The following is a 20373-nucleotide window of genomic DNA, read 5'->3' on the forward strand; positions in this document are numbered from 1 at the left end:
AGGAAGTGGAGCTCGCCAATCTAGCCGGAACATCTTCTGCTAACATCATCTGCTCATCTGTGGGTACCGCGCGGCATGAAACGCAGCCCCCGAAGAAAGGGGGTCAGTACGGAATATGTACTGAGTATGCAAAGCAGAAAATACATAAAACGAAATAAAGTGTACCCAACGCGAGCATAATAGTCCAAGTACCACCGTACTTCCCTCTGACGTCCAAGTCATACATACACAAATCATACACGCATACCGCGGCCAGGAACCCCGCGGTTAATATCACGAATATATAAATATACATAGCTACACATGCATACATACCGCGGTCAAGTCCAAGTATCCGGCGGACAATATCACACATCATGTCGCGCGCCAAGTATCCAATAAACATGGACGCGGTCAAGTATCCGGCGGACAATATCACACATACACATGCCGCGGCCAAGTATCCGGCGGTCATGGCACGCCCGCGGTCAAGTATCCAGCGGACAATATCACACATACCGGCCCGGACTCGGCGAAAGAGGTAATAACAATACACACGAGCGAGAATCGTAAGTAGTTATACAAATATAATCTCTTTTATTACAAACTCAACAAAACAACCAAAGCACACCATTTCTTAAAACCAAGACAATAGTTAAATTAGGTTCTTTTTCAACATTATTCGAAAACATGTTAATAGCAAACAAACAATTTAATTACCTTCCAAAATCCGATGACCAAATATATTTATTATCATTAGTAAGTACAGAAACAAGTTTTAGGTTTATTGGAATTAGTATACAATAATTACAATCTTTTGAAATCGTTTTTATGTGTCAAAATGTATTATCAAACGTAGTAAAGTAGTTAAAACCATTATCTATAGCAATCGGAGCAATAGTTGAAAGTTTTCTTTTCAAAACCACACAAGTATACCAAACAGGGCGACATTGGGAGATCTCGGGATGCGTAGGCCCCACCTCGGAGTCGAGCCGAGGCGGCGACATAATTTACAAGCAATAGGCTCCCTACGGCCATCCACAGAAGTTTCGGAGCGATCCGGATACGTTTACAACAAGCATTACAAAGGTTTAAGCGTTCCTTTGATCAAATATAAGGATTATGATTCAATTGCATTTGAATGAATAGTATGCAAAATCAAACTCGGCTTTCCGAGAGCGGAATTATCCCGAGGTTCCGATCTTAGCCTAGTAGGGCTAGGACATGCCAAAAGAAGGAAAGGGCGAGCTTTACATACCTGAACTGCGCCTTACGCTCGTCAAATCTCAATTCTCGTTTCGTCCAAAAACTGCAAATGGTCATCTTTACCAGTTACTATTCATGCAAGTTAACAGTTCAACTTTGGTTAAGCATTTGACTACCGAAATTCCGGCAGCACCTCCCCTATAAATATGACACCCCCGAGATTCAACTCGGCTCAAAATATCAACAACAACCAAACAACAACACCTACAACCACAATAAGCACAATACAATCCGCAACTAGTCTTCTTCTTACCTAATGCAATCGCTTCCAAACCAACTTTACACTTTCAAGTCAATATCAATATTTCCATATTCACACACTAACTTAAGATCATACAAACATAGGCCAAAAATATTCCAAGCCATTTATCCAATATTCAATAATTTCATCAATTCCATATTTCACCCAAAAGTCTTGCATATATAACAAAACCATCAAACACATTTTCTACTTACGAATTCATGATCAACAACATCTATCCATACTTTAACAACTTCATTTTCCATAATGTCATAAAATCACACTAAAATAACATAACCTTCTACAATCCATTTTATTGCCAACTTAAACCATTTAGCCCTCATTTACATCATAAGGATCACAACAACACCACTAACACCTTAAACAAGATTAATCCATGCATTTACCATATCATTCTCTTAAATACAAATTTTTCATTAATCATACAACGACCTCCAAACAGCCCGCAACCTTCATAACATCAATTTCATTCATTAAACTTCATTTTATCACATGGAATTCATGTCGACGACAACCAAAATACTAGATAACATTACCTCATTTCTTGCCTACCAAACAGCCCCTAGTTCACGGCCACTCCTCAACTTACACTATTCCATAGGTTTCATTCATTTTCTACACATCACAACAACACATAAACATGTTGAATTCAATTACTCTCCACTCCTACACAACACACACATATGCACGGCCAAACACCAACCTCTCGGCCTCAACTTCACATGCAACTCTTTCATGAATTTCATCCATTTTAACATACTACAACACCTATAAATCATCTATAACACCTAAAAGAAAAGGTTGAACCATACCTTCTTCATCCCACTTCATGCTTCGGCTAGGACAAGGTTTTGCAAGAACAAGAGTTTGGCTTGATTCAACAACTACTTCATGTTGTTTAGCACCTTCCAAAGAGTAGAAAACATGGAAGAAAATAATTTTTCTTCATCAAACTCTCATGGTCAAACGGCCAGCCATGGCCGTATACACCTCACCTCTCTTTCTCAAAGTTTCTTGATTTTTCTCTCAAGTGAAAAGATGAAGAATGAGATGACAAAGTCATCTTTTATTTGCATATTATGGCCATCCATGTGGCCATGGCCCACCCCTAGGTGGCCGGCCACATGGCCCCTTAAACTTTTTTTTTTTTTTTCACATAATAGCCAACTTTCCATATTTCCTTTTTTGGTCCCAAATTCTTCCAACTTTCATGAAATATGAATTTCCCATAACTCCACTTTTAGCCTCAAATTCCTTAATATTTCCATCCAACATAATTCATAAGCAACTTATGTCTTGAAACGGAGTCGGAAAAATAGCCTTGTTCTCAACTCGTCGCAAACAACTTAAAATATTCCGACGTACAAGTACGGGGTATAACATCCTTTCTCCTTTAGAACATTCGTCCTCGAATGTTCAACTAGCCTTACGGGGTCTTACAAGCACCCGGGGAGATTTCGACGAGTTTCCTCTACATTTCTTGCTATCTCAAAACACGGACACAGAAAATACCAACGGTGCCTCACGGTGGCCATCATACGTACATACATCATACCATATCGCAGCCACACGGGGCTCCCAATATCATCAATAATACACAAACGATAAACATACCTCGCATGCCCAACTCAAACGGCACTGCTACACCTTCTTATTTGCTTTCCCCCTTTAGGCTTCAACTCGTACTTCGATCGCAACTTCAATATCTTTCCCAACATACATCTTCATACCTTTGCTTACTGCGTACTTCGTGACTTCCAACATCATCAATCACTTCCTTCTATCGTCATTCATTAACCGCAATCACAAATCGGGGTAAGGAGTCCCATCTCCTATGACTTGGCTCTATGGCACGATCTCGATATGAAAGAAAAGTAACCATCCTAAATGCCCCGTAGCCTCCGTTTATAAATGTGGCGCGCAACACACCATAAACAAGACTCTACCGGACACGACTTTGCGTACAACCCCTAGGACGGACACCCTCTCGATACCACTTTGTCACACCCCAATTTCCGATAGGGTGTGATGGGCACCCGACCCTTACCTAGGGCCGAGCGAACCCGCACCCTCATAATACTCATAGCCATCGGGCCCACAAAGCATAACATAAGCACGGGGTAAAAATTTTTTTTTCGGGAAACATACATGCCTTTCATCTTTTCAAATCAAGCAAAATCCGTAACCATAGCGAATCGTAAATACACGAAATTCATAACACAATGCATACCGATACACCGGCTTACATAGCCGTTTACAAACGGACATCTCGTACACACGACACTGTCTGCAAAGTCTCTAACATAACTTCGGACACCATACAAACACACTCTGTCCCGGCAGCACTCCGGAGGAAGTGGAGCTCGCCAATCCAGCCGGAACATCTTCTGCTAACATCATCTGCTCATCTGTGGGTACCTGCGCGGCATGAAACGCAGCCCCCGAAGAAAGGGGGTCAGTACGGAATATGTACTGAGTATGCAAAGCAGAAAATACATAAAACGAAATAAAGTGTACCCAACGCGAGCATAATAGTCCAAGTACCACCGTACTTCCTCTGACGTCCAAGTCATACATACACAAATCATACACGCATACCGCGGCCAGGAACCCCGCGGTTAATATCACGAATATATAAATATACACAGCTACACATGCATACATACCGCGGTCAAGAATCCAGCGGTCATGTCACAGCCCGCGGTCAAGTATCCGGCGGTCATGTCATGCCGCGGCCAAGTATCCGGTCATGGCACAGCCCGCGGTCAAGTATCCATCGGACAATATCACACATACACATGCCGCGGCCAAGTATCCAGCGGTCATGGCACAGCCCGCGGTCAAGTATCCAGCGGACAATATCACACATACCGGCCCGGGACTCGGCGAAAGAGGTAATAACAATACACACGAGCAGAATCGTAAGTAGTTATACAAATATAATCTCTTTTATTACAAACTCAACAAAACAACCAAAGCACACCATTTCTTAAAACCAAGACAATAGTTAAATTAGGTTCTTTTTCAACATTATTCGAAAACATGTTAATAGCAAACAAACAATTTAATTACCTTCCAAAATCCGATGACCAAATATATTTATTATCATTAGTAAGTACAGAAACAAGTTTTAGGTTTATTGGAATTAGTATACAATAATTACAATCTTTTGAAATCGTTTTTATGTGTCAAAATGTATTATCAAACGTAGTAAAGTAGTTAAAACCATTATCTATAGCAATCGGAGCAATAGTTGAAAGTTTTCTTTTCAAAACCACACAAGTATACCAAACAGGGCGACATTGGGAGATCTCGGGATGCGTAGGCCCCACCTCGGTCGAGCCGAGGCGGCCGACATAATTTACAAGCAATAGGCTCCCTACGGCCATCCACGAAGTTTCGGAGCGATCCGGATACGTTTACAACAGTTACAAAGGTTTAAGCGTTCCTTTGATCAAATATAAGGATTATGATTCAATTGCATTTGAATGAATAGTATGCAAAATCAAACTCGGCTTTCCGAGAGCGGAATTATCCCGAGGTTCCGATCTTAGCCTAGTAGGGCTAGGACATGCCAAAAGAAGGAAAGGGCAAGCTTTACATACCTGAACTGCGCCTTACGCTCGTCAAATCTCAATTCTCGTTTCGTCCAAAAACTGCAAATGGTCATCTTTACCAGTTACTATTCATGCAAGTTAACAGTTCAACTTTGGTTAAGCATTTGACTACCGAAATTCCGGCAGCACCTCCCCTATAAATATGACACCCCGAGATTCAACTCGGCTCAAAATATCAACAACAACCAAACAACAACACCTACAACCACAATAAGCACAATACAATCCGCAACTAGTCTTCTTCTTACCTAATGCAATCGCTTCCAAACCAACTTTACACTTTCAAGTCAATATCAATATTTCCATATTCACACACTAACTTAAGATCATACAAACATAGGCCAAAAATATTCCAAGCCATTTATCCAATATTCAATAATTTCATCAATTCCATATTTCACCCAAAAGTCTTGCATATATAACAAAACCATCAAACACATTTTCTACTTACGAATTCATGATCAACAACATCTATCCATACTTTAACAACTTCATTTTCCATAATGTCATAAAATCACACTAAAATAACATAACCTTCTACAATCCATTTTATTGCCAACTTAAACCATTTAGCCCTCATTTACATCATAAGGATCACAACAACACCACTAACACCTTAAACAAGATTAATCCATGCATTTACCATATCATTCTCTTAAATACAAATTTTTCATTAATCATACAACGACCTCCAAACAGCCCGCAACCTTCATAACATCAATTTCATTCATTAAACTTCATTTTATCACATGGAATTCATGTCGACGACAACCAAAATACTAGATAACATTACCTCATTTCTTGCCTACCAAACAGCCCCTAGTTCACGGCCACTCCTCAACTTACACTATTCCATAGGTTTCATTCATTTTCTACACATCACAACAACACATAAACATGTTGAATTCAATTACTCTCCACTCCTACACAACACACACATATGCACGGCCAAACACCAACCTCTCGGCCTCAACTTCACATGCAACTCTTTCATGAATTTCATCCATTTTAACATACTACAACACCTATAAATCATCTATAACACCTAAAAGAAAAGGTTGAACCATACCTTCTTCATCCCACTTCATGCTTCGGCTAGGACAAGGTTTTGCAAGAACAAGAGTTTGGCTTGATTCAACAACTACTTCATGTTGTTTAGCACCTTCCAAAGAGTAGAAAACATGGAAGAAAATAATTTTTCTTCATCAAACTCTCATGGTCAAAGCTGGCCAGCCATGGCCGTATACACCTCACCTCTCTTTCTCAAAGTTTCTTGATTTTTCTCTCAAGTGAAAAGATGAAGAATGAGATGACAAAGTCATCTTTTATTTGCATATTATGGCCATCCATGTGGCCATGGCCCACCCCTAGGTGGCCGGCCACATGGCCCCTTAAACTTCCTTTTTTTTTTTTTCACATAATAGCCAACTTTCCATATTTCCTTTTTTGGTCCCAAATTCTTCCAACTTTCATGAAATATGAATTTCCCATAACTCCACTTTTAGCCTCAAATTCCTTAATATTTCCATCCAACATAATTCATAAGCAACTTATGTCTTGAAACGGAGTCGGAAAAATAGCCTTGTTCTCAACTCGTCGCAAACAACTTAAAATATTCCGACACAAGAACTAGCAAAAACAAGCTACTAGTTGAGGGACACAAGAAAATACGGAAATAAATCAAATTTTGGACCCTAAGGTATCAATTTGAAATAATGAAATTTTTTTAACTTACGTGGTATAACAAGAAATGCGGACACAAGAACTAGCAAAAACAAGTTGGAGCAACTACTAAATGGCTACTAGTTGAGGGACACAAGAAAATGGAATGCCAAAATCGGGAAATAAATCAAATTTTGACCCCGGGTAGGTGATAACTTGAAAACGTGGTCTTGAAGGCCCAAATGATCCAAGGTATCAATTTGAAATAATGAAATTTTTTTTTAAAAAAATTGTTCCCTACCAAAGGACTAGGGACACAAAACCAACAACTAAGGATCAAGAAATTTTTGAGAAACAGAAGTCGGATGAAATGAAATTTGGACTTGAAAAGGTACCTTGAGTATACGGTTTAAGCTTGGCAAAATACGGTCCGCATTGTAGTTTACAGTCCATATTTCGTGTCCGTATTTAGTGATACCCCAAAACAGAATGTTCCTTGCCTTTTACGACCCACAAGATACGGGCCGTATTTTGTTTTACGGTCCGTATTTAACGATGTCTTTCCTAGGCAGAATGCTCCAATCCTTGGTCCTTTTATACGGTTAGGGAATACGGTCCGTATTGTGATTTACGGTCCGTATTGTGGTTTACGGTCTGTATTTTGGGTTTACGGTCCGTATTTAACGAGGTTGCCAAATTCCAAGGAGCAGTGTAATCCTCCCAATTTCAAGATCCAAGTTTACGACCCCAGATTACAGTCCGTAATGTGAATTACCGTCCGTAATTTGCAATGTTTCCAGCTACGCGTTGATTTTCGTGTTGAACTCGATCGTCTTGAAATTTGGATCAAATTTCTTGAATCTGTGACATTCCTGGGCCCACTCAACCTAGTATTTACCCTTTTGGGGTAGAAAAACACTTTTCCCCAAATCTTGACTTGAAAACTTTGGATTAAATGCCCCTTTGGAGAGTCTTCTTCCTTATGAAGATTTGAAGGTCTTCAAGAACACCAACAATTTCAAATTTTCAACTACCTTCAAATCAACTTGTTTTTCCTTCAATTTTAAGATTTAGACTCCCCAAGACTAGTAGAACAAAGCCCAATAGGTTTCAAGTTCCAATTTCCACCAAATCAACAAGACCCAGTTCAAGTTCTTCAACTCAACAATGGTGAAAATCTCAAAACAAATTGGAATGACTCAAAACTTCAGATTTGAAACCCTAACGTACTAAGGAACCAGCATCTAATAACAAAAACAACAAAACAAACAAAAAATTTTGGGGTTTTGTAGGATTTTCAATTTTTTTTTTTGTAACAAACCCTAGGCTCTAATTTGATAGAACAAATCTAATCCAAGCTCTGATACTAATTGATACAAGATTAATAACGAAAATAGAAGAAAAAGGCAAGAAAAGGAAAATGTCACACCCCGATCTCACTAGGGTGTGATGGGCACCCGACCCCGTAACCGGAGCCGAGCGAACCCACTGACTCTTACTACGTACTGATTTTTTTTTTGAATCTCTACGTCAAGTATACATAATAAGATTGCTGAAACATTCTTTTTTTTTTTTTTTTGCTTTTAAATCAAATAAAATATGTAACTGTACAAAACTTGTATCATAATACAAACTGACTCCCGAAACCCACGACTGTGTCTGCAAAGTCTCTAACTTCAAACAAGACATCATGGCATAGCACGCTGACTCGGCGACACTCCAGAACAAATGGAGTTTGCCAACTTCGCTGGAACATCTTCTATAATGGCGTCTGATCATCTGGGTGTACCTGCGCGGCATGAAACGCAGCCCCCGAAGAAAAGGGGTCAGTACGAGCATTGTACTGAGTATGTAAGGCATGTAAATAGAAATCATAATAAAGAACATAAAACATAACATAGGAAGTGATAGCTCGTAACTCGTTTGTCTCGATAGATATTGTGCAAGTTAACTTTACCTTTGGAGTACTATATAGATACTACAAGTAAATCGCCCGCCCGTGTAGGTGCGGTGTGTATCCGAGTGCCGACCATATAGGTGGGATTATGCCGACCATATAGGCGGTGTAACGCTTTACGATCCATGGAATAAAGGAGTAATCTTTCATCCGAGTGCCCCTTATACATTATACTTTGCTTAGCTTTTTTTAAAAAAAACATGTAAATATACGAAAATAGAACCGACCACGTAGGATCGGTGTATCGGCTCCGTCCCTATAGGAACGGTGTATAAGCCCGCGTCCGGGCATCTCCGCGTCCGGGTGTATCATATCATTCTCTCAACCGCCCACTATAGTGCGTATAGCGCCGCCCATTGGACGGCGCGGTTTTCCCATCTTCCCCATATACACGGTGTTATAAAAAAAAAACATACTTAATTATAAAAGCATGCATGAGAGCCCAATCAAAAGCTATAACTCTATCGGAGTGACGTAAGGTCGGAAACCTCCGATTACTTTATGGAATAATCATGGGCGCTTAGTCTCACCTTGAAGGAACAATTATAAGGCGAGACTATCAATCAAGGATAACACCACGGGAAAACATAAAACAGGATCATAACCTATCATTTCACATACTCTGAAACCTTTAAAATAGTCATTATCTAAAAATAGCTTAACATTTCATATCGTCGTATTCGTAGTAAGAACATATCCTTGACACATTCGCCATATACTTTTTCTCGTATCTGGCATCATCATTATCATCATAGAACCATAGTCGTCGTTTTAGTCATTAAGACCCTTAATATTGTAAAACTTGGTTTTTTTTGGAGAAAAATGAATATTTTAGAAAACATTTATAAACTTTCAAGAAGAAAAATCGTGCTTTGAAATCATAACTTCTAACCTTTGAAAATAAGGACATTATGGGAGCATTTACAAGATTACACCATATGATTCATGCCATAGAAGGAAAAAGGACGAGCCTTAACATACCTGCGCCGCGCCTTACTAGCTACGCTTATTCGTCCAAACTTGATAGTCTACATGCAAGAGAATTCATCCATTCATTAGTTTCATTATCATATACTTGCCTTAACCTTTCAAACGCATTCACTTATATTCTGCCGGAATTTCGGCAGCACCTCCCTTGTAAACATACCACCCCCGAGAATCTAACTCGGCCAAATTTTAATCAACGACATTCCGGGAATTCAACCCGGCCAAACCAACAACAATACCACAATTATTCTAGCAACACTTCAATATTCAATTCAATTCAATTCGCATAATATTCCGTCGAATCAATCGACATACTACTTCACCCGAAACCTTCAAATTTAACAACAACCATACATTTCATTATCATCTATATTCATTAACTTCAACCACATTCTTCATTCAACGTCACATAATCCATAACGACAACAACTAGAATATCGAATTACATCAATTGACACTAACTTACCAAAACACCCATTTCGACCATAATCTCTCCTTACATGTCTTCATGCATTTTTATTCATTCATCTACATTCCAACAACAACAACAACATATTTTCCTCTTTCAAATTCAGTCACCTTAACCCAACTTTCGATCCTCTAAGCCATTTAATTCTTATTTTACATTATAGAATCTACCATAACAACAATTACCATTCTAAGTAAAATCAATTTATCACACCTTTCCATTAGCTATACCATTCGGCCAACACACACATATGCATATTTTTCATGAATTTTCCACCCATTTCCATACATTGCAACCACAGCCAACACACAACATGGAATCAAGTCAATCTTCCATACAAAATAACACACAACACATACACACACACGACTTAACCATGCAAGTCACGGCCACACTTCAACATTCATGTTTTCACGTTTTTCACTTATTTACACATTCTACACCATACACAAACGTCCATAACATACAAAAGAAGATGAGTTCTTACCTTTTTCCTTTAACCCTTCACTTGGCTAGAGTTTGTAGCTTGCTAGAACAAATGTTTTTCTTGTTCCTCTAGCTACACCACCTTGCTAGGAACCTTTCATTAAGTAGGAAAAGTGGAAGAAAATATCTCTTCTCCTCCACTCCCTCCTAGCTCCATGTTCGGCCACCCATGGCCGAACACCTCCCTATCTCTCTTCTTTCTTTCTTTTTTTTTTTCCAAGTCTTTCTTTGATTAAAAGATGACCACCCTTATATATATATAGCCTTGCAAGCATGTGAGGGGCACATGCCCCTCCCTTCATTCTTTTTTTTCTAGACTTTTCTTTTCTTTTTCTTTTTCTCTCTAGAATTTTCTTTCTTTTCTTGGACTTTTTCTAAAATAAAAGATGACTTATTTTGGTCATCATTTTTCATTCTTTTTCTTCACATGGCCAATATGGCCCTTTTTTGAAACTCTCTTGAATTCTTGTGAAATGACCATTTTGCCCCTAGCCTTTTTAAATATTTCCATGAACCATTTTGCGAATCTTCCTTTTTCGCCCTCAACCTTTCTCAATATTCCATATCAACAATATTCCTAAATAATATTAATAGCCCACTTGCGCATTAAAATAGTTTTGGAAAACGATCTTACCTTCCACATTCCACGACTTCTTCGAAATGTCCGAACGCATGAAATACGGGCTATAACATCCTCCCCCCCTTTAGAACATTCGTCCTCGAATGTTCAACTGACCTTACGGGCGTCATAATACTACGGGAGGGTTCCGTTTATAGCTGTTCCTTCCTTTATTCCCGTTTCTTATCCTTTGCCTCGTTTTCCTTATAATCGAACTCCTCGACCTTTTCATGAGTCCGTGTTCGGTGTCATGGGTTTCCCAATTTACTGGACCAACATATTACTCTTGTCTTTCTCAGATCATCTCTTTCCTGTTACTGTTCATCACCACACCTTAACGAAAACCATATCTAGGTACGCAGTATTTACTTAACGATCCAGTGTAGCTATAGGCTACTTCCTTTATCCTTAGGTCTATCTCTTAGTATACTCCTTGTTATTTCGCTTCTACTTTTCTCCCAAGTATTCTTGCGACACACCGACATTTTGTACGCTGATTCCAAGCTAATAGATTTCCTTTTCTGGTACTTGATAGTGTTGCGATTCCTTTTTAGGTCTAATATAATATGGTCCCCCCCCCTTTTGGGGGCTCCTATATATGCTAACCTTTCGAGTACCTTCCTTCTCTTGCTATTTCTTCATCTTACGGGTCCTAAAGCTCCGTGAACTATTCCTTTCTAACACATAGATCTTATCCTTTTTCGGATCACCTTCCATCTATTCTTCCATCCTTTTGTAACGCATACTAGTATAGCCATTCATTTACTCCTTCATATATCTTTCAAGGTCAAAGTCTTATTACATCGTCGCTAGGCTTAATCACTTTTTTTCTTACTTCACATTCTCTTCCTATCTTAGTTCTATTGTTTTTTCTTGCTTATCAAAATCGGTCTTCAAACCCCGTACACTCCTTTCTCGTTTTTTTTATAACCTTCTATCCCTTTTCACATGTCTACTTTGAGTCCTTACCCAAATAATCTCGCGCTTTGCCGGTAATTTCTCTCGGGAGCCTCCTTTACTGAGGTTTCTTACCTTTCGCCTCCTTTCAACACTTTGCTCTCTTTGTTTCCCACCAACACACTCTCTTTCCTTCCCAACTATCACCATATTAGACCCTCCAGCCTTAGTCCATAACAAAATAATGACAGCTTTCCTTGTAGCACTTATACCGTCCACTTTCGCTGTCACTTGGGCTTCGATTCCCTCACTTGACTAATGCCTTCCTTACCGTAACGCCGGTTGCTGGGACCCCCATATCTATCAATATAATCATATGTAAAATATTCTACACATTCATGTATATATATATATATATATATATATATATATATATATATATATATATATATATATATATATATATATATGCGTTATTCACTAACCCACAAAATACTTTCAAACATTGTTTAAGCCTATCCAACTTTCCCGGGTTATGATACACTTTTTGTCTCCTCACCGAGCTAGTCTGCCTCATCTCACGCGACCTCTTAAGGTTTCTAGCCATTCCATACACTCTGGTTTTCCTTAGGTTACTCTAATCTCTCATTCGTCTCTTATACTTAAATTTATGGAATTCCTTCATACTTCCCGTGGGGGTCACCCATCCTCCCACCTTAGCACGCTTAACCTCGAAACTCGGTGGGGATTCGGTGCCTTAATGCCGATATAATCGCGTCCACTTTCTCATATGACCTTTATTACATGATTTAAAGTCGAAGTCTTACGGGTTTCGAAACATTTTCGTAATACGTCCTTTCTTTTACATTTACCGTTTTACCCTTTTCGATTCCCAAAGTGCTCTTTTCACTTATGTGTGTATTCACTTTCCCGTATTCCGATTCTCGACGCATAGTAATACGTTCATCGTCATGCCAAATCCATAACCTTTCTCCCCGCTCCACTTATTACGTTTATCATAACAAATATATCCATTCCTACTTGTTCAAACCGTACAGTCCTACCTCTTTTGACTTCCATGTCATCCCTCGCCATTTTTCCGCCGACTTCCGGATGCTGCGGAACAATTACGATTAGTATAAGGGATCTTATCTCTTCCATGACTTGGCTTATCTATCATTTTCTTATGATCTCTATCGCACGATCTTAGAAAGGAAGGTCAAATATTCCTAGATGCCCCGCACCTCCCCGTTTATAAATGTGGCCGGCTTCACACCCATAAACGGACTCTACCGGACACGACTTTGCAGACAACCCTTGGACCGACCTGCTCTGATACCACTTTGTCACACCCCGATCTCACTAGGGTGTGATGGGCACCCGACCCCGTAACCGGAGCCGAGCGAACCCACTGACTCTTACTACGTACTGATTTTTTTTTTTTTGAATCTCTACGTCAAGTATATATAATAAGATTGCTGAAACATTCTTTTTTTTTTTTGCTTTTAAATCAAATAAAATATGTAACTGTACAAAACTTGTATCATAATACAAACTGACTCCCGAAACCCACGACTGTGTCTGCAAAGTCTCTAACTTCAAACAAGACATCATGGCATAGCACGCTGACTCGGCGACACTCCAGAACAAATGGAGTTTGCCAACTTCGCTGGAACATCTTCTATAATGGCGTCTGATCATCTGGGTGTACCTGCGCGGCATGAAACGCAGCCCCCGAAGAAAAGGGGTCAGTACGAGCATTGTACTGAGTATGTAAGGCATGAGTAATATCAGGAAATCATAATAAAGAACATAAAACATAACATAGGAGAGTGATATATAGTAACTCGTTTGTCTCGATGTAATAAGTTAACTTTACCTTTGGAGTACTATATAGAAACATATCATATCGTGTAGGTAAACGTAATCGCCCGACCATATAGGTGCGGTGCCTCTACCGCCGGACCATATCATTCTTGTAACGCCGCGGAACGTGCAGACCATGGAATATAGGAGTAATCGTCATCCGAGTGCCCCGATCCATATACATTATACTAGCTTTTTTTAAAAAAAACATTTGTAACATATATATGGAAAATAGAACAGGATCGATATTAGGCGTCCGCTCCGATCCTTTAACCACATATCCCGCGTCCGGGCCTCCCGCGTCCGGGACGATATATATCATTCTCCAACCTATAGTGGTGGATGTGCGTCTATAGCCGCCCATTGGACGGCTTTTTCCCATCTTCCCCATATACATATACATGTTATAAAAAAAAACATATATAATTATAAAGCATGCATGAGAGCCCAATCAAAAGTTATAACCTATCGGAGTGACGTAAGGTCGGAAACCTCCGATTACTTTATGGAATAATCATGGGCGCTTTGTCTCACCTTGAAGGAACAATTATAAGGCGAGACTATCAATCAAGGATAACACCACGGGAAAACATAAAACAGGATCATAACCTATCATTTCACATACTTTGAAACCTTTAAAATAGTCATTATCTAAAAATAGCTTAACATTTCATATCGTCGTATTCGTAGTAAGAACATATCCTTGACACATTCGCCATATACATTTTCTCGTATCTGGCATCATCATTATCATCATAGAACCATAGTCGTCGTTTTAGTCATTAAGACCCTTAATATTGTAAAACTTGGTTTTTTTTTTGGAGAAAAATGAATATTTTAGAAAACATTTATAAACTTTCAAGAAGAAAAATCGTGCTTTGAAATCATAACTTCTAACCTTTGAAAATAAGGACATTATGGGAGCGTTTATAAGATTACATCATATGATTCATGCCATAGAAAGAAAGGGCTTAGCCTTAACATACCTGCGCCGCGCCTTACTAGCTACGCTTATTCGTCCAAACTTGATAGTCTACATGCAAGAGAATTCATCCATTCATTAGTTTCATTATCATATACTTGCCTTAACCTTTCAAACGCATTCACTTATATTCTGTCCGGAATTTCGAAGACTCCCTTGTAAACATACCACCCCCGAGAATCTAACTCGGCCAAATTTTAATCAACGACATCCCGGAATTCAACCCGGCCAAACCAACAACAATACCACAATTATTCTAGCAACACAATATTCAATATTCAATTCAATTCAATTCGCATAATATTCCGTCGAATCAATCGACATACTACTTCACCCGAAACCTTCAAATTTAACAACAACCATACATTTCATTATCATCTATATTCATTAACTTCAACCACATTCTTCATTCAACGTCACATAATCCATAACGACAACAACTAGAATATCGAATTACATCAATTGACACTAACTTACCAAAACACCCATTTCGACCATAATCTCTCCTTACATGTCTTCATGCATTTTTATTCATTCATCTACATTCCAACAACAACAACATATTTTCCTCTTTCAAATTCAGTCACCTTAACCCAACTTTCGATCCTCTAAGCCATTTAATTCTTATTTTACATTATAGAATCTACCATAACAACAATTACCATTCTAAGTAAAATCAATTTATCACACCTTTCCATTAGCTATACCATTCGGCCAACACACACATATGCATATTTTTCATGAATTTTCCACCCATTTCCATACATTGCAACCACAGCCAACACACAACATGGAATCAAGTCAATCTTCCATACAAAATAACACACAACACATACACACACACGACTTAACCATGCAAGTCACGGCCACACTTCAACATTCATGTTTTCACGTTTTTCACTTATTTACACATTCTACACCATACACAAACGTCCATAACATACAAAAGAAGATGAGTTCTTACCTTTTTCCTTTAACCCTTCACTTGGCTAGAGTTTGTAGCTTGCTAGAACAAATGTTTTTCTTGTTCCTCTAGCTACACCACCTTGCTAGGAACCTTTCATTAAGTAGGAAAAGTGGAAGAAAATAGCTCTTCTCCTCCACTCCCTCCTAGCTCCATGTTCGGCCACCCATGGCCGAACACCTCCCTATCTCTCTTCTTTTTTTTTTTTTTTCCAAGTCTTTCTTTGATTAAAAGATGACCACCCTTATATATATATATAGCCTTGAAAGCATGTGAGGGGCACATGCCCCTCCCTTCATTATTTTTTTTTCTAGACTTTTCTTTTCTTTTTCTTTTTCTCTCTAGAATTTTCTTTCTTTTCTTGGACTTTTTCTAAAATAAAAGATGACTTATTTTGGTCATCATTTTTCATTCTTTTTCTTCACATGGCCAATATGGCCCCTTTTTGAAACTCTCTTGAATTCTTGTGAAATGACCATTTTGCCCCTAGCCTTTTTAAATATTTCCATGAACCATTTTGCGAATCTTCCTTTTTCGCCCTCAACCTTTCTCAATATTCCATATCAACAATATTCCTAAATAATATTAATAGCCCACTTGCGCATTAAAATAGTTTTGGAAAACGATCTTACCTTCCACGAAATTCCATGAAATACGGGACGTAAAAGGATAGATAATTTTAGCAACCAAAGTTATAGAAAACTAAGACCTCTAAATTAAGGACAAAAGAAACACCAAATTCCTAGGATGACCAAGAGGGATTTGGAATTCCCTAATCATCAATCCTCTCAACAATTACTCAATCAAAGGTTTTACAAGCTCTCAACTCTCAAGAGTTTTACAATAGCAAATATCAATATTCAAAATAGTCTAACCCTAGGGAAATGTTTAAGTCTACTACTTATACTAGGATAATAAGAAAGACAAGCTAGCTATTATAAATATACCCTTAATGAAGCAAGGGCCTTGTTTGGTTGGTCTTCCTTGGAAATGAAACTCGAAAAGGCTTGCATTTAAGTATTAGCCTCTTTACATGCATTGCCATCTTCGTCACTCTTCTCCATTCTGTCCTTCCAAGCAATCTTCCACACTTGGGATCCTTGGTATGGCGCTAATGCATGCTCACGAGCGCCTATCTTCATGTGCAACCCTTGTGATGTTTGGGGTTCCTTGACTTGATTCCACATAGGTGATCTTGGGGCAACTAGGATTGCATCATATACTGTTCACTGAAGCGGACGAAGTATGGCCGTGAAGTATATCCCGTACTTTGAAGTACGGATCGTACCTTGTGGCCCATACTTGGAATGCAAATTCCAGTAGCTGGGTTAAAATCACCCGCGAAGTACGGGGTGAAGGTGCGTCCCGTACTATGAAGTACGGGCCGTACTTGCAGCCTATACTTGGCTTGGAAATTCCAGTGAGCATCCTTTTTTGACGGGCAAGGTGCGGGCACAAGGTATTTCCCGTACCTTGAAGTACGGCCCATACTTGGGTCGTAAAACATACTTTCACCGTGACCAAGGAATTTTGAATTCCCATACTCTTTCTTGGTTTCTAAGTCCCGAATCATAAACGTAGCCTAGTTTAAGGTGCGAGGTGTTGCCTGAATACTTTCTAAATCCAGCGTATCACATAAATCTGTCACGACCCGAACTACGGGCCGCGACGGGTATCCGGGGCTAACCACCGAACACCGCTCACTTTACTGCTTATCTGCTATCATTCATACTATATGCTCATATCATATAAAAACTGTCATTTTCTGAAATACATTTACTTTTATAAACATAGGCCCTTCGGCTATCAAGATAATAATATATATGTACATACACAAAAGCCATGGGACCAGACTACCCACACCGGCGTATCTACGAGCCTCTACTAGAACACCGAACATATGGACGGGACAGACCCCGCCGTGCCCGAAATACATGTACACAAAATAATGTCTCAAATAGCACCTCCGGAATAAGGGAGGGCTTCCGTAACTCGTCGCTAGCTACCGTAGATCCGCACCGTCTCCTTGTCTACTCGTGACATGAACACGTCGTCCAAAGGAACGGACGTCACGAATATTGACCGAGTATGTGAAGCATGAGCAGTAAAGATGGAGAAACATAACCGTAATACATGATGATATAAGGTGGAAGACATTGACATTCTCTTCATAGTACTTACCTTTTCCGTAGGACGTTCCATATTCTATTTCGTGCTCGTACACATACATAAGTTCATACCTTTTACTTACTTACCTTTCATATCTATTCATCGGTCATACTCATGCTCGTATCACGTGCTTTGTATATATACATGGCCCTTACTCGGCACTTACATGGTATTAACATATCCGTTTTCTAATCACTATCATATACATAGCATAAGCGTACTCGTAAAGATATCATATACTTGTCTCATTCGTACTTACGTGGACGTGATGCACATGGCATAATCATACATATAACATAGTCATACTAATGAAAATATCATACATGTATCATAATCGTATTCATATAGGTCGGTATCATTCGTACTCGGCCCTCTTGGACTCGATACATACATATGTACGTATACATCACATAGGGGTATCATGAATTTAACATAACTAGTCACCATTCTACATTCGTCATAACATATGCATATACCTGTCATCATGTCGCATTTATTTATACACATTTGACCATCATCCGTATTCGGCCTCAGAGGCTCGACAGCATATCGTATTCGGCCACGAGGGCTCGACAGTATTTCGTATTCGGCCACGAGGGCTCGACAGCATATCGTATTCGGCCACGAGGGCTCGACAGCATATCGTATTCGGCCACGAGGGCTCGACAGCATCACATATATCTCATATCGTACATGCATTATAGGTTCATTACTATTTCTCGTTTCATAGTCATGTAGTAGCTTTGTTTTACTCTAGCGTCATCATATGCTTATCATCATATCATATATATATGCATAACTGTAATAACTGCCCGACCATATAGGTGCGGTGTAATAGTCAATATCACCATATACTCATTACATCATGCTTATCATAACCTGCTCATCATAATATGCTTATCATAACTCATCGGGGTATGCTTAACATCATATACGTATTACAATACATGCATAGGGACTCTTAGCTATTCATACTTTGTCGGGGTGACATAAGGTCGTGGACCCCCGATGTCATTATGAGCATTCTTACGTATTCTGCCTCACCTTGAAGGAACAAGTATAAGGTGAGTGTGCACAACGATCAATATCATTAGATTACATAAATGTCATCATTAGCTTCTTAGAGGCATCATATCATAGGCTATAACATTTCTAGACTTTAGCTTACTATCATCGTTATCGTATTCATCTTATATTTCTTATCTCGTATAGCTATTCATGAGAGAGGACTCTTAACTTTCTTGGAGATAAAACATTCATGGTAAAAGAGGAAATTCATGCCATAGGACTCATGCCTTAGAAGGAAAGGGATTAGCCTCACATACCTTTGTCGTTTAGCTTATTCTATCGCTTGCTCGTTCTCCTTTAATGCTCTCGTTTACCTTCAATGGAATTCGTATCAACATTAGCTATAAAATCGTGAAATCATACTTACTAAGGCTATAGAAATTTGGGCAGCATCTCCTTTGTTTATACTACTTTCCGCCATATTCCATATCAACTCCCAACATCCATAATGATCATCGCAATAACATTAACAACAATCGTAGTTCGTTCATATGATTCGCATTTCATAATTCACCTCAATTTCCCACAATCATGACTAAAAATCCATCGTCGTATTCTTTCGTACCCAATACTTATTTCACGTTCTATAAGTCATTTATAACACATTTATATCATCAACATATTAATTTCCATGATCCAAACCAACTACTATTCAATAATGACATTATTCATCCATTGATGACCCATTTGTTATGCACTTCTACAATCCATGAATCTCAACTTATAAATACTTCAAATAGCATGTAAAGGGTCATGAAACTTACCTTAAATAATAGAGGAACAAACTTTGGATGACATTACACCTTTTCCACCAAAACCCTACTTTATCTCTCCTTGGATTTCTTGACTTGGATGACTTTTGATGGGTTTCCTTCACTTGATTCTCTTGATTTCTTGTTGTTGATCTTTGATTTCTCCTGTTTTCTTGTGTTTGAGGTGTATGAAACTCTCTAGAGTTTTCTTCAATGAGAGAGGTGAAGAGATGAAGTGAAATGAAATGAAAAAGGGTCCCTTATATAAAATCATGTTCAGCCCGATTGGAAATATACGGACCAACATACGGTCCGTATAATTTATACTGGCCGTATGTTGGACCGTACATTTGGTCCAGAGAGTTATGTCT

Source organism: Lycium ferocissimum, unplaced genomic scaffold, assembly GCF_029784015.1.
Source record: "Lycium ferocissimum isolate CSIRO_LF1 unplaced genomic scaffold, AGI_CSIRO_Lferr_CH_V1 ctg3967, whole genome shotgun sequence".
NCBI classification, from domain to species: Eukaryota; Viridiplantae; Streptophyta; class Magnoliopsida; order Solanales; family Solanaceae; genus Lycium; species Lycium ferocissimum.